The 15696-nt window shown below is 39.1% G+C and overlaps 1 pseudogene; it reads left to right on the top strand.

Annotated features, from left to right (window-relative positions):
* Positions 1–5340: 5340 nt before the first annotated feature.
* On the top strand, positions 5341–15347 carry LOC114115386 (large ribosomal subunit protein eL19-like; annotated as a pseudogene).
* The last annotated feature ends 349 nt before the right edge of the window (positions 15348–15696 follow it).

Here is a 15696-nt window from a genome sequence, read left to right as displayed (position 1 = left end):
CTGACTCTCTGTGACCCCATGAATGGTAGCCCTCCAGGCTTCCCTGTGCATGGGATTTCCCAGGCAAGAATACTGGAGTGGGTTGCCATTTCCTTCTCCAGGGGATCTTCCTGACCCAGGGATTGAGCCCTCATCTCTTGCATTGACAGGTGAATTCTTTATCACTGAGCTGCCTGTGATGCCTTTTACCTCTTACATTCTTGAAACACTGGCTGAAAAACTATTCTGATTTTTTACCTCTTACCTCCTCCTGGTCCACAGTGGTCCATCTGTAACTGTTTTGTCATCGAATGTGGCTGTCCCTAGAAAGGTGTTATTTTTTCTTGCATGTTTCCTGGGCATGCTGAGTTGCTTTAGTCGTGTCCCATTCTTTGTGACCCCATGGACTGCAGCCCACCAGGCTCCTCTGTGGGATGGGATTCTCCAGGCAAGCATACTGAAGTGGGTTGCCATGCCCTCCTCTAGGGGATACTCAGTTGAATTGTGTTTCCTAAACAGTCATGTTTATCTGGAACCTTAGGATGGGAACTTATTAGGAAAAAAATGGGTCTTTGCACATATAATTTTGACTCTTAAGATAAAATCATCCTATATTTAGAGTGGGTACTAAATTCAATGACTGGTGTTTTTATTAGAAGGTTTGGACACAGAGAACATAGAGAGCTTCACACTGAGGAGGGCCCTGTGAAGTTGGATGCAGAAATTGGAGTTGTGCTGTCATAAGCCAAGTAATACCGGGAGCCAACAGAAGTTAGAAGAGGCAAGGAAGGATTCTTTCCTAGATTTTTCAGAGGGAGCATGATCCTGCTGATACCTTGATTTTAGACATTTAATCTCCAGAACTGGGAGAGAATAAATTTCTGCTGTTTTCAACCACCAAGTTTGTGATCATTAGTTATGGCAACCTTAGGAAACTAAGACTGAGATATGATCCAGGACAGGATGGTGGTTCTAAAGCCAATTTTGAAAACTTAGGATTCCAACCTGGCCCTTTTTGGACATGACGCTCCTTTCTTTACCTTAATTGCAACCCCAGGTTGGCCTGATTTGTACATTTTCCAGGTATAGCTTAGCCAAAAGAGGGGCTAGTATATTCAAACGTAATGCTGGTTCAGCCATCTACATTCTTCTGTGGAACTAACATGGTCCTTGGTCATAATTGGAATGGCCACTTGGCTGAGTATACCTGCTGGCCGAGTTCTCCTCCACAGTCTCATGAGGGCCAAAGCAGGGACATAATGCTGCTAAGTCACTTCAGTCGTGTCCGACTCTGTGCGACCCCATAGACGGCAGCCCACTAGGCTCCCCCGTCCCTGGGATTCTCCAGGCAAGAACACTGGAGTGGGTTGCCATTTCCTTCTACAGTGCATGAGAGTGAAAAGTGAAAGTGAAGTCGCTCAGTCCTGTCCGACCCTTAGCGACCCCATGGACTGCAGCCTACCAGGCTCCTCCGTCCATGGGATTTTCCAAGCAAGAGTATTGGAGTGGGGTGCCATTGCCTTCTCCGAGGGACACAATGGATCTCTGTAAATTCTTTAGGAATGCTCTTGTCCCTGTTTGGCCTAACTCTTATAGATGAAAAGTCGAGGCATGATTGGGAGAAGGTAAACTTAGAACTGCTGGAATGAAACACATTGATTTTGCAGGAGTAGAAGGAGAACAATAATTTTGACATCTGGAAATGGAATTGCTCAGACTCTACATGATGCAGGAGAGGATAGACACTAATAATCATATTTCTTTTAGAATCAGCCTTGGAGCCTTTCTCACAAAGGAGACATGACCTGGTGTTGTTCTCCTAAATGGTTGAAATAATATTTAACTTATTTGTGGATCTGCCATCCTCTGCTAGACAGCTCTCAGTATAATTTGACCTTGAGATTAACTCCTCTTAATCTTACTAGGAAGTTTATTAGAAACAGCAGGAGATGGTCCAGTTTTTGTACCTTCCATGAAAAACATCTATCACCACCCATGAGTGTCTGCCCAAGCCCCATTCCTGTATCTGTTACCCAGTCAATTCTATGAGGCACATAAATTCCCTCACCTTGGCGGTAAAGGGTAAAATGACTGATTGACTGCCTTTACCCAATAACTACAAAATAAAGGTCTAGACTTAGTTATGGAACTGAACTGTGAACCCTAAGGTCCATCAGCTAGAGATGAGGCCCCCTTGCTGGCACTATCAATCTGTGCTTCTCAAACTAATATAGGGCCAACAACTGTAAACAACATTTCCTTTCTGAGCTTCTGGTGTGGAAGTCAGGCATTAATTTGCCTCTTTCCTGCAAATACAGCTACGCTTACCTTTGAGGTTATCATCTGAGACCTTCTAGTGTTTAAAGAAACATCGGTAGATCAGGTGGTCCTCGGATGGCTGTGGTGGTCTCTGTCACTTTCTCTGTGGAGCTTCCTGGAGAGATAACTGACTCATTATCTACATGTACCCTGATGGCAGTTATCCTTGTGATGTGAGTCATCCAGTTAGAAAAATTACTGAGATTCCACACATCACTGACATCACATAGTATCTGCCTTTCTCTTTCTGACTTACTTCACTTAGCATAATGCCCTCAAGATCCAGGTCCATCCACATTGCCACGAATGGCAGGATTTCCTTCTCTCTCATCTCTAAATTTTCTTTTATCCATTCATCCACTGATGAATACTTACATTGTTCCATATCTTGCCTATTGTGAATAATGTTGCAGTAAACATAGAGGTATAGATATCTCTTCAAATTCATTTTCTTTGTATATATACCCATGGATGGAATTGCTGGATCCCATGGTAATTTTAGCTTTAATTTTTCAAGGAACTACCATACTGTTGTCCATAGTGACTGTACCACTTTACAGTCTGACCAATAGTACTTAAGGATTCCCTTTCCTCCACATCCTTGCCAACACTTGTTATTTCTTATCTTTAGAGCAGAGAGTAGAATGGTGGTTACCAGAGCCTCAAGTGTGGGGGAAATGGGGAGATTTTGGTCAGAGTAAAAACTTCCACTTATAAGATGAATAATTTCTGGGGAGCTCATGTATGGCATGGTGATTATAGTTAGCAATAATGTATTATATATATAAAAGTTGTTAGTAAATCTTTAAAGTTCTCATCACAAAAGAAAATGGTAATTATGTGACGTGCCGGAGACATTAGCTAACACTATGGTGGCAATCATTTTATAATCTGTAAGTGTATCAAATCAACCAGTTTTGCACCTTAAACCTACACAGTGTTATATTTCGATTATATCTCAATAATGCTGGGGGGAAAAGGAAAAAAAAAAAGTGGAGAAATTTGTCCCTGGCTTTAGCTGAAGCCCTGGAAGGCATGTGTATTAGTGTTACCTCATTGACCAGAATTGCTATGCTGCTGCTGCTGCTGCTGCTGCTGCTGCTGCTGCTGCTAAGTTGCTTCAGTCGTGTCCGACTCTGTGCAACCCCATAGACGGCAGCCCACCAGGCTCCCCCATCCCTGGGATTCTCCAGGCAAGAACACTGGAGTGGGTTGCCACTTCCTTCTCCAAGAATTGCTATAGATGATAGAATTATCCTTATGCACCAGCACAGTGTCTGTGGTCACTAATACTAATGACCACTAGTAGGTCACTCACTAATCATCGTGCTGTATCTGGATTAAGGCCTCTGGACAGGTGGAAAGATCAATACCTAAAATTAAGGGGAAATCTACCTTATTTTCTGTCATGGGCTGAGTTGTGTTCCCATCACCTCCCCCAATCTAGTTCATGGGTTGAAGTCCTAACCCCCACTGCTGCAGGATGTGATTGTATTTGGAAATAAAATTTTAAAGAGCTGATTTGAGTTAAAATGAGGTGGGGCTCTAATCCAATATTACCGGTGTCTTTTTAAGAAGAGGGAGAGACTCCAGGGATGAAAATACACAGAGGAAAGGCCATGTGAAAAGTTAGCCATCTGCCAGCCTAGCAGAGAAGCCTCAGAAGAAACCAAACCTACTGACACCTGGATCTTGGACATCTAGCCTCTGGAAATGTGAGAAAATAAATTTCTGTTGCTTAAACCATGCGGTCTGTGGTAAAAAGACATACATCATTGTACTGCACTTTGCAGGCATGTTTTTTGCAGATGGAAAGTTTGTGGCAACCCATATTGACCAAATCTGTCAACATCATTTTCCCAGTAGCATTTGCTCACTTCATCTCTCTGTGTAACATTTTGATAATTCTCACAATAGTTCAGATTGTTCACTATTAGTATATTTGTTATGGTGATCTGTGATTGATCAGTGATCTTTGATGTTACTGTTATAATTGCTTTAGCACTTTTTACCAATCAAGTGAAAGTCGTTCAGTCATGTCTGACTCTGCAACCCCATGGAATAGTCTATGGGATTCTCCAGGCCAGAATACTGGAGTGGGTAACCGTTCCCTTCTCCAGGGGATCTTCTCAACCCAGGGAAAGAACCCAGGTCTCCTGCATTGCAGGCAGATTCTTTATCAGCTGAGCCACCAGGGAAGCCCATGAATACTGGAGTGGGTAGCCTATCCCTTCTCCAGTGGATCCTCCTAACCCAGGAATCAAACTGGGGTCTCCTTCATTGCAGGCAGATTCTTTACCAGCTGAGCTACCAGGGACGTTCTAAGTCTGTTTTTACCAATAGAGCATTTTAAAATTAAGTTATGTACATTTTTTTAGACATACTGCTATCACACACTTAAAAGACTGCAGCATAGCACAACTTTTATAAGCACTGGGAAACCAAAAGATTCCTGTGACTCACTTTATTGCAACATTTGCTTTATTGTGGTGGTCTGGAGCTGAACCTACAATATCTCAGAGTTATGCCTGTACTTTGTTATGGCAGCCCAACTGACGCATACACTTTGTAAGATCGACCCTAAAAATCTGTGGTGTTTGTTAAGCTGTTTGGTTGCAGGACCCAAGGAGCCTGGTTGAGGTCAGTACCACCAGTTTCTCTCATCCTGCCACAGGAACTCTAATGAGATGTTGTCTGGAACAAATTAAATGGATCTGGTTCCAGTCCTTGTGGTCAGATTAATCAGAGTGGGTGATGGAATGGCTCACTCATGAAAAACTTCACCAGATGTCAAGATGATCTAGAAATGAGGAACGGTTATTGTTGGGAAATACTATGGTTGTCTCATGTTTCTGCAGATCTTGTGAGCAGAGGCACTGACTGCCATTTTTGCTCACCATCATTGCTTGGATATTTGTATAGGAATAGCCTTGGAAGACAGATACTGTCTGCCTCTGACACACAAGGCAGGCTTACTTACTGTTCAAAACCAAAGATTTGAATTCCCTTGGCTCAGGTTTCTTTCCTGTGTTGTAACCCACCATGTGCGCAGTTGCTATTCAGCCTTTGTGTGGCCCTCTGGAAACTGGGACTCCAGAAACTGCTAGAAAATATGCTGATGCTCATGCTGCTTGCAGTGTCTTGAGTAACCAAATGTTTGTCATTGACCCAGGAGGTTTGTGTCTTTGGCTGAGCATTCATGAAACATTTAGCTTCTAAACAGTGTAAACTCTCAGACCTTTCACAATATTTGACAGCTGGAGGAAAATTCTGCTTCTTATTGAAAGGAAAAAAAAAAAACCACAGGAAACAATTGAAGTCTATTTCAAATAATCTATTGGTCAGTTGGGGGCCAAAGTCCCCTTAATATCTGGGAAAATTTAAGGGTTTTTAATTCTCCCTTCCATTTTCTGCTCATTTCTAGATCAGCTGCAATGGATGCCTTCTGGACTCCTACATAAACTTGATTTATTCTCTGAATGTGTTACTTATCTTTATTGTTAGGATGCTTTTGTGGGCATATACACATATCAAAACTCATAAAACTGTACACTTTATATATTTGCAGTTTTTATGTGGCAGTTACACCTCAATAAAACAGTAAAAGAAAAGCAAAGGTTTTTTTTTTTTTTTTCCTGTGCGTGTTGTTTGTGACTATCCTGTTGGATTACATATCTCAAAACCCACTCACACCTAGATTTTCAATAAAGTAAAATATATGTAAAAATACTTTTGAATACATATGTATATACCTATAATTTTGAACTGAAGAATGGGACAAATATGGCAGAGAGGGTAAATTCAGAAGGTAAATCAGGTTATTCAGGAGACTAGAAAATCACAACCCAACTTTTTGCCATTTTTTAATACTTTATATTTTCCTTTTCCATATGGTTCTAAACCACTAAATATGTTATTACTTTTCTTTAAAATTTTTAATTATTTTTTAAAAGGCAATAAAAATAAATTTAAAAGCCTTTTACATTTACTTACATTTTTGTCATTTCTTCTGTTATACATTCCTCAGCAATCAAACCTCCATCTACCTATCATTTTCTTGATGCCTGAAGGACTTTATATAATATAAATTTCAATGTATATTAAAATTAAGTTATAAAATATATACAATACATTATTTATTGTGTAAATTATATGTCGTTTTATAGTTCAAGTCTACCATTAAGCTTTTGTACATCTGGGAATGTTTTTATTTTATATTTTTTGGAAATTATTTTTACCAAATATAGAATTTTGGTTGACATTTTCTTTTTCTTTCAGTATGTGGAAGATGTTTCTTTCCTATTTCTGCCTTGCTGCATTCTGACATGAAATCTTCAATTATTTGTCTCTCTGTAAATGATGTGGTTTTCCCCTGCCCCCTAGATGCTTTTAAGATTTATTTTTACATATATTTTTAAGCAATTTAATTTTGATATGCCTTGGTATAATTTTCTTCACTTTTGGTACTTGAGATTTATTGGGCTTCTTAAGAGCTGTGGTTTATGCTTTCATTTAATTTCAAAAAGTAATTTGGCCATTACTTTTTGTTCTATTTCCACCCTACCCCTTTCTTTTGGGGACTTGAATTACATGTATGTTAGGTCACCTTGGCCACCTGGTGTGAAGAACTGACTCACTGGAAAAAGACCCTGATGCTGGGAAAGATTGAAGGCGGGAGGAGAAGGGGATGGCAGAGGATGAGATGGTTGGATGGCATCACCAACTCGATGGAGATGAGTTTGAGCAAGCTCTGGGAGTTGGTGAAGGACAAGGAGGCCTGGCGTGCTGCAGTCCACGGGGCTGCAAAGAGGCAGACACGACTGAGCGAATGAACTGATACTGATAGGTCACTTGAAGTTGGCCAGCAGGTCACTATTCTTTTATATTTTTTTTTCCAGTCTTTTTCTCTCTCAATTTCATCTTGGATAGTTTCTATTGCTGTGTCTTAAAGTTTACTAGTCATTTCTTCTTTAGTGTCTCATCTGACATTAATCTCATGCAGGGTGCCTTGGGGTGCTAGGTGGGAGTGGATAGCAGAGAGGGGACCCAGAAGCTGATGTAATCAAACATGGCTACCTGTGGGGTGAAAGCTAGTGAATCTGCAGAGGGTCCCTGGCAGCTTTGCTAGCCTTTTGTTGCTTCTTCAGTGGTGGAAGCTGCTGGGTTTATCCGTTCAGGCAGTTCACTGTCACTGAGTAGTGTGGCTCTTCTGCTGTGTGACTTTCACAGGTAGTCTCTGCTTTTCTTCCTTGTCTCTGTGAGTCCTGTTTGTCTTGGCTTTGCTGGTCTGGATGAGGAAATAACCAAGTGGGACCTTCCTGCCCTGGAAGACTGGGGAAGCTGATTAATTACCTGACTGGTTCTCCCTTTTCAAGGAAGAATAACTCTTTCTAGCTGGGGATATCCCACTTGGCTCTGAGCAGTTTGGAAGATGGGATGATGCAGCTAGAAATGAAGCTGTCTTCTCTTTCTGTGGGTTTTTCTCAGATTTTTGTTGTACTATGTTGGTGAAGTTTTTGTTGATCTTCATGTGAAGATGTTGGGGGGATGTTTTGGTCTCTTGGTTTCTTGGCCATCTTGGTCTAAAGTCTTCTAGAAAATAGGTGTTTATGAGAGGAAACATTGGATTAGATTGTTAATCAATTTAAATTATTTAACCATTTATTTTTAAATACTTCATCTGAGGAAACTACTAAACCATTTTCTGGTTATTACTATTGACTGTAGTTCAAAGTTAGCATTAAAGACCAGTATGTAGCAATGTAAAACTCAGATTGTGTGTTATTTTTAACTACACAGTCACATAAATTAGAATCATTAATTCCTAAATTTGAAACATATTCTTTTACACCATATTCAGCATGAATATGTCTTTAATATAGCACTGAGATAACTTATTTATTATTTATTGAATTTTTACCCTTTTTATTGTCTTTAATTTAAAACCTCTTCCTATAATCTCCATGGCTGATAAAGAATATTTAGGAAGAATGCATTCTTTACTCAGAATAAGGCAGGAGACAAAATCTTACTGAATCTTAATGTATGTGAAGCATTTTACACAGGCTCCCACACTTAGTTCTCATGAACAAGTAAAATAGATATGACCACTTCCTGTTTACAGATAAGAAATTGGATTAAATGAGTCATACAGTATCATGCACTGGTTATAGCAAACACCTCTTCCCACAACATAAGATGACTCTACACATGGACATCTCTAGATGGTGAATACCAAAATCAGATTGACTATATTCTTTGCAGCCAAAGACAGAGAAGCTCTATACAGTCAACAAAAAAAAAGACCAGGAGCTGACTGTGGCTCAGATCAGGAAGAACTCCTTATTGCAAAGTTCAGACTTAAATTGAAGAAAGTAGAGAGAACTACTAGACTATTCAGGTATGACCTAAATCAAATCCCTTATGATTGTACAGTGGAAGTGAGAAATAGATTCAAGGCATTAAATCTTATAGAGTGCCTGAAGAACTATGGATGGAGGTTCATGACATTGTACAGGAGCCTATGATCAAAACCATCCGCAAGAAAAGAAATGCAAAAAGGCAAAATGATTGTCCAAGGAGATCTTACAAATAGCTGAGAAAAGAAGAGAAGCAGAAGGCAAAGGAGAAAAGGAAAGATATATCTATCTGAATGCAGAATTCCAAAAAAATAACAAGAAGAGATAAGAAAGCCTTCCTAAATGATCAGTGAAAATAAATAGAGGAAAATAATAGAATGGGAAAGACTAAAGCTCTCTTCAAGAAAATTAGAGATACCAAGAGAATATTTCATGCAAAGATGGGCACGATAAAAGAAACAGTATTGACCTAACAGAAACAGAAGATAATAAGAAGAGGTAGCAAGAATACACAGAAGAACTATACAAGAAAGATCTTCATGACCCAGATAACTACAATGGTGTGATCATTCTCCTAGACCCAGACATTCTGAAGTGTGAGGTTAAGTGGGCCTTAGGAAGAATCACTACGAACAAAGCTAGTGGAGGTGATGGGATTCCAGATGAGCTATTTAAAATCCTAAAAGATGATGCTGTGAAAATGTTGTACTCAATATGCCAGCAAATTTGGAAAACTCAGCAGTGGCCACAGGACTGGAAAAGGTCAGTTTTCATTCCAATCCCAAAGAAAGGCAATGCCAAAGAATGTTCATACTACTGCACAAATGCACTCATCTCACACATTAGCAAAGTAATGCTCAAAATTCTCCAAGTTAGGCTCAATAGTACATGAACCAAGAACTTCAGATGTTCAAGCTGGATTAAGAAAAGGCAGAAGAACCAGAAATCAAATTGCCAACATCTGTTGGATCATAGAAAAGCAAGAGAATTCCAGAAAAACATCTACTTCTGCTTCATTGGCTACACTAAAGTCTTTGACTGTGTAGATCACAACAAACTATGGAAAATTCTTCAAGAGATGGGAATTCCAGACCACCTTACCTGCCTCCTGAGAAATCTGCATGCAGGTCAAGAAACAACAGTTAAAATCAGACATGAAACCATGAACTTGTTCCCAAATTGGGAGAAGAATACGTCAAGGCTATATATTGTCACCCTGCTTATTTAACTTATATGCAGAGCACATCATGCGAAATGCTGGGCTCAATGAAGCACAAGCTGGAATCAAGATTGCCAGGAGAAATATCAATAACCTCAGATATGCAGATGACACCACCCTTATGGCAGAAAGTGAAGAATAACTAAAAAGCCTCTTGATGAAAGAGGAGAGTGAAAAAGTTGGTTTAAAGCTCAACATTCAAAAAACTAAGATCATGGCATCTGGTCCCATCCCTTCATGGTAAATAGATGGAGAACAGTGAAAACAGTGTCAGACTTTATTTTTCTGGGCTCCAAAATCACTGAAGATGGTGATTGCAGCCATGCAATTAAAAGACACTTGCCCCTTGGAAGAAAAGCTGTGACCAACCCTAGATAGCATTTTATTTTCCCCAACATTTTTTGAGGTTATTTTTTAAAATTAATTTATTTTTTATTGAAGGATAATTGAAAGCAGAGACGTTATTTTGCTGACAAATGTCCGTCTAGTCAAAGCTGTGGTTTTTCCAGTAGTCATGTATGGAAGTGACAGTTGAACCATGAAGAAAGCTGAGCACTGAAGAATTGATGCTTTTGAATTGTTGTATTGGAGAAGAGTCTTGAGAGTCCATTGGATTGCAAGGAAATCTAACCAGTCTATCCTAAAGGAGATCAGTTCTGAATATTCATTGGAGGGACCATTGAAGCAGAAGCTCCAATACTTGGCCACCTGATACGAAGAACTGACTCATTGGAAAAGACCCCGATGCTGGGAACGATTGAAGACAGGAGGAGAAGGGGATGACAGAAGATGAGATGGTTGGATGGCATCACCAACTCAATGGACATGAGTTTGAGCAAGCTCCAGGAGTTGGTGATGGACAGCGAAGCCTGGTATGCTGCAGTCCATGGGGTTGCAGAGTCAGACGCAACTGAGCCCTTAACTGAAAAAAACTGTCAGTGTCATATAGGTAGAAAATACAAACTCTGTTTTTTTATACTTGACTCAATAAGTATTTGTTTCTTTTATTTAGAGAGGGTGTTATAAATTTTTAAAGTTGGTCCTCAAAAGACAGTCTTTACTCATGATGATGTACACTACTACAGTTTTTCAGAAATATTGCAAAAACCAATCTTTGTATAAGAATTGTTTTAAACTAGATGTGATATTTGTCATTAATATATTACTACTGAATTTTTTTCCAAGAGTCTGAAAAGAATGGTAATTGTTAGGGTTCTCCTGTAAAGCATACTGAACAAAAAGCATAATCATTCAAATAATGGAAGAGGGAATTTTTCAGTGTACAATAGCATTTTAGAGTTGATATCATAAAAGAGTTTTTTTAGACCAAATGTAGACACTGACAGCTTCCTTATTAAATAATTTCTTTAAACTTAAAGGTTTTGGAGAAATGTTCTGAAAAGTCCCTCAGAAGTCATCTAATTTTTCCATACTTGACTTTGGGGAGTTGTAATTTGCTGTAAATTGTCACGTTGTCTTTGAGCCATTTTCATACATCTTATTTGCTGTCTTTCACTGTAACTCTCTCAGTGGCTCTTTGTTAGCAATTGTCTGTTGTCCCAGATCTCACACAAGCTCAACAGCTCCCCAGGTCATCTTGAATCACTATGCAATGCTTATGATGATTTCTTTTTGTTGCTTTATAAATGAAGGAACAATGAAAGTGTAAAAAAAATCCTTTGTAAAAAATACATTTCTTTGTTTGTGGCAGTCCAAATTCCACTGGATATTGCTCAGTTTTGTCATAAACTTGTTTCATATTGTACTATGTAATATTTTATTCATATAATTCTCAGGAGTGCACTTATTTTCATATTTTCTCTATTCCTTTAGGCAAATCCTCCCAGTTTTTATTTTTCTTCTGTTTCCAAGGCTCTGCATTCATTTTCACATTTCATTAGTAGTTAATTTAAAAATGCAATTAGAAAGAATTCCTTTGAGGATAGCAGGCAAAAATTGGCTTCTTTCTGCTCAATTCTTGTTAAAGAGCATGGGAAGATTCTTTTCAACTAAGAATGTTTAGAACAGAGGCCAAAAAAAAAAAATCTCTAGCAAATTATTGCTATTTTGGCGTTAGTATAGTATGTGTATGGACCATTAAATAAATTTTGCCCCCTACATTTGTCTTTTAGGAGGATTTAGCTGTAATTAACCCAGTTGAACAGTAAGCTTTTGATCCCTGGGTTCTTTAAAAGTAAAAACAGCACAGTATCTTTCAGGTTCTCTTTAACAAAATATCAGGTTATTTTACTCTGTGTTTAATCCTCAGCTTTGAATAGTGTATATGAAACATGACTCTTGAGTTAAGAGAGTCCAAAGTATCCAGGAATGTTTTGTAAAATTATCCAGGAGACTTTCTTAAAATACTCCAAAATGCACCAGGGTCATTTGCACAACGTCAGAATGTCTGTAGGATATACCAATGTATCAAGGTATGGCAGCTTCTGATTACTGACTTTTTGCTTTAATAAGAGCAAATTATTCTGGGGAAAATGAAGTAGAAAGTTGTAAAAGCATGGAGGTCTTTATAAGCATGTAAAACAATATCCCAGGGAAGCTTAAAATCAGAAGGATCTTGACTGTTAGCAGCTGATTAGTTGTTTTGTCAAGATAGTCATTGTTAGCCAAAATTCTCTGGTCGACTATTCTGTGTTAAAAAGGTCTCCATATTTTTTAAGAGCTTTGTTTTATTTTCTTTATTTATTTTTGCTGGGCGGGTCTTCGCTGCTGTGTCAGCTACTCCCTAGTTGCGGTGCGCGGGCTTCTCTTGCTGTGGAGCCCAGGAGCTAGGGCACACAGGCTTCCGTAGTCGCTGCTCACCGGCGCCGTAGTTGTGGCTCATGGGCTCTAGGGCACAGTTGCAATCGTTGTGGTGCACAGACTTAGCTGCTCCATGGCGTGTGGGATCCTCCCTGATCAGGGATCGAACGCCTGTCTCCGGCGTTGGCAGGCAGACTCTCCAACACTGAGCCACGGGGAAGCAAATGTTCTCCATACTAATGGCCTGGGATTGTGTAAGGAAAATTGAGAAGTCCAAGAAAGTCTTAGCCATTAACAGGGGCCAGAGAGCATAATTGTACCCCAGAGGGGAAGAAAGATTCAGAGATTATTTCGTATGAGGATGCTCCCAACTCCAACATTGATTTGATACATTGATTCACCATTATGGACTACATATTGAAGATTTGTAAGCGTGACTGAGTGTGTACTCTGGTGTAGACTTGCTTGCATTCAAACACTAGCTCTGCTACTTAATGTATCATCTTTGCTCCAGTTTTCATATCTGTAAAATGGGGTCCTAAGAGTATCTATTTTATAGTTAGCTATGAGCAGTAATGGATATGAACTTGGGCAGACTTTGAGAGATGGTGAGGGACAGGGAGGCTTGGCATGCTGCAGTCTGTGGGGTCACAGAGTTGGACATGACTGGGCAAGTGAACAAGAACAACATGACCAGTACAGCATGCACTGATGCAAAGCGCTTAAAGCAGTTTGGTGCAAAGGTACTTAATAATTTTTAGTGTAATTATTACACTTAAAGTTCTAAAATACTATTCATTACTGCAGTTTCAATATATTTCTTCTTGAACATTTTTCTGTGTTGTTTGCGAAAAATTAGTGTTCTTTGACTTGAAACCTTATATGCTTGACTTTCAACATCAGAAGAGTGAGGGTAGAACATGCCCTAGAATTATGCAGGGAGCTTAATATCCCCTGGAGACACGGATAAGATCTTTTGTTGGTAGGATCTGACAGGGTCATCGCTGAGGGCTTTGGATCAGTAGAGAAAAAACCTGAGTTCTAGTTCTAACTCTGCCAATGAATATTTGACTTAGGATAAATAATAAAATTTAATGCGACAATCTTTATGGCCATGACAAGCTATATAGCCTCTCATTCTAAAACTTCTGTGCAAACACATAGAAGTATTTATATACCTCAGTCCAGCAGTAAATGTATTAGACTATCATAAATATAATTTTCTTTTTTTTTCTTTTATGGGTATGTATGCATCGTCTCCAAAAAGTATATTTAATTATTATATTTTTTCAAATTTTAAGTACAGTTGATTTACAATATTATAGTTTCAGTTATATAACAGAACTTAAATATTTTTCCAGATTATACTCCATTTAAAATTATTGTAGAATATTGGCTATATTTCCTGTGCTGTAGCATATCCATTAATTTTTTTTTTTTATTCGAGCATAATTGCTTTACAAAGCTGTGGTGGTTTCTGCTATACATCAGTGAAAATCAGTCATAATTATCTGTATGTCTCCTCCCTCTTGAGCCTCCCTCACCTCCCTGCCTATCCATTTTATACAGAGTAGTTTGTATCTCTTAACTCCCTACCCCTGTTCAGCCTTTCTCTACCCCTTCCACAGATAGTAATCACCAGTCTGTTCTCTGTACCTGTAAGTTTGTTTCTGTTTCGCCATATTCATTCATTTGTTTTATTTAAAAAATATAAGCTCCATTTTTATTTTTTCTTTTGTTGGAATATAGTTACTGAACAATATTATATAAGTTGTTGTTTAGTTACTAAGTAGTGTCTAATTCTTTTGCCATCCCATGGATGGCAGCCCACCAGGCTTGTCTGTCTGTGGGATTTCCCAGGCAAGAATTCTGGAGTGGGTAGCCATTTCCTTCTTCAGGGGATCTTCCTGACCCAGGGATTGAACCCAGGTCTCCTGCATTACAGTGTTTAAGTTTTCAAAGTTCTTTTAAAAACATTTTAATAGTAACCACCTTAAACAATTACATTACATTAGTTTATGTATGGCAACTCTACTGTTAAAAATCTTTGCACCTAAAAATTCCCTATTGTTTTTCGCCGCTGCGGCAGTGGTCACGAGTATACTCAGGCTTCAGAAGAGGCTTGCCTCCAGGGTCCTTCGCTGAGGCAAAAAGAAGGTCTGGTTGGACCCCAATGACTAATGAAATCGCCAATGCCAACTCCCGCCAGCAGATCCGGAAGCTGATCAAAGATGGGCTGATCATCTGGGAGCCTGTGGCTGTCCATTCCCGGGCTCGATGCTGAGAAGGTAACCTGGATGAGGAGGATGAGAGTTCTGCGCCAGCTGCTCAGGCGATACTGTGCATCTAAGAAGATTAACCTCAACATGTATCACAGCCTGTACCTGAAGGTGAAGGGTAACGTGTTCAAAAACAAGCGGATTCTCATGGAACATATCCACAGCTGAAGGCAGACCAGGCTCTCAAGAAGCTTCTGGTGGACCAGGCTGAGGCCTGCAGGTCTAAGACCAAGGAAGCCCGCAAGCCCCAGGAAGAGTGGCTCCAGGCCAAGAAGGAGGGAATCATCAAGACTGTCCAAGGAGGAAGAGACCAAGAAATAAAGTTTTCCCCCTCTTCTCTGTACATAGTGGCCTCAACAATTGCATAGGTCACTCATTCAGTAAAAAACAAGCCTTTATCTGCCTAAAAAAAAAAATCCCCATCATCATTTAGTTTTTAAGTAGAAGTAATCATTTTGCATCAGTTCATTCATTCAGTGCCATAGTTTTATATACTTTCCCTCTGTCCCCTCTTTTTCACATTTATTCAATGTTGAATGCATACTATGAATTGAAAATTGTTACACAAATTATTTTATTAAATTCTTTGAATTTTCACAATGATGTCTAACCTCCACAAGAATGCAAGAAGGAAACAAATTATCAAAGGCAACTTTAAAACAAAAAAGATGAGGACATCATATGCATTTTAAATAAGCTAAGTTTGACTGTGAACATGAAATAAACTTTGAATTTATGCAAGGAAAGAAGAAGAAAATATTTCTACAGAAAGAAAAGTGGG

Source organism: Ovis aries, chromosome 6 (assembly GCF_016772045.2).
Source record: "Ovis aries strain OAR_USU_Benz2616 breed Rambouillet chromosome 6, ARS-UI_Ramb_v3.0, whole genome shotgun sequence".
Taxonomy (NCBI): domain Eukaryota; kingdom Metazoa; phylum Chordata; class Mammalia; order Artiodactyla; family Bovidae; genus Ovis; species Ovis aries.
The sequence above is the reverse complement of the archived record's forward strand: the minus strand, read 5'-3'. Positions and strand labels throughout refer to the sequence as shown.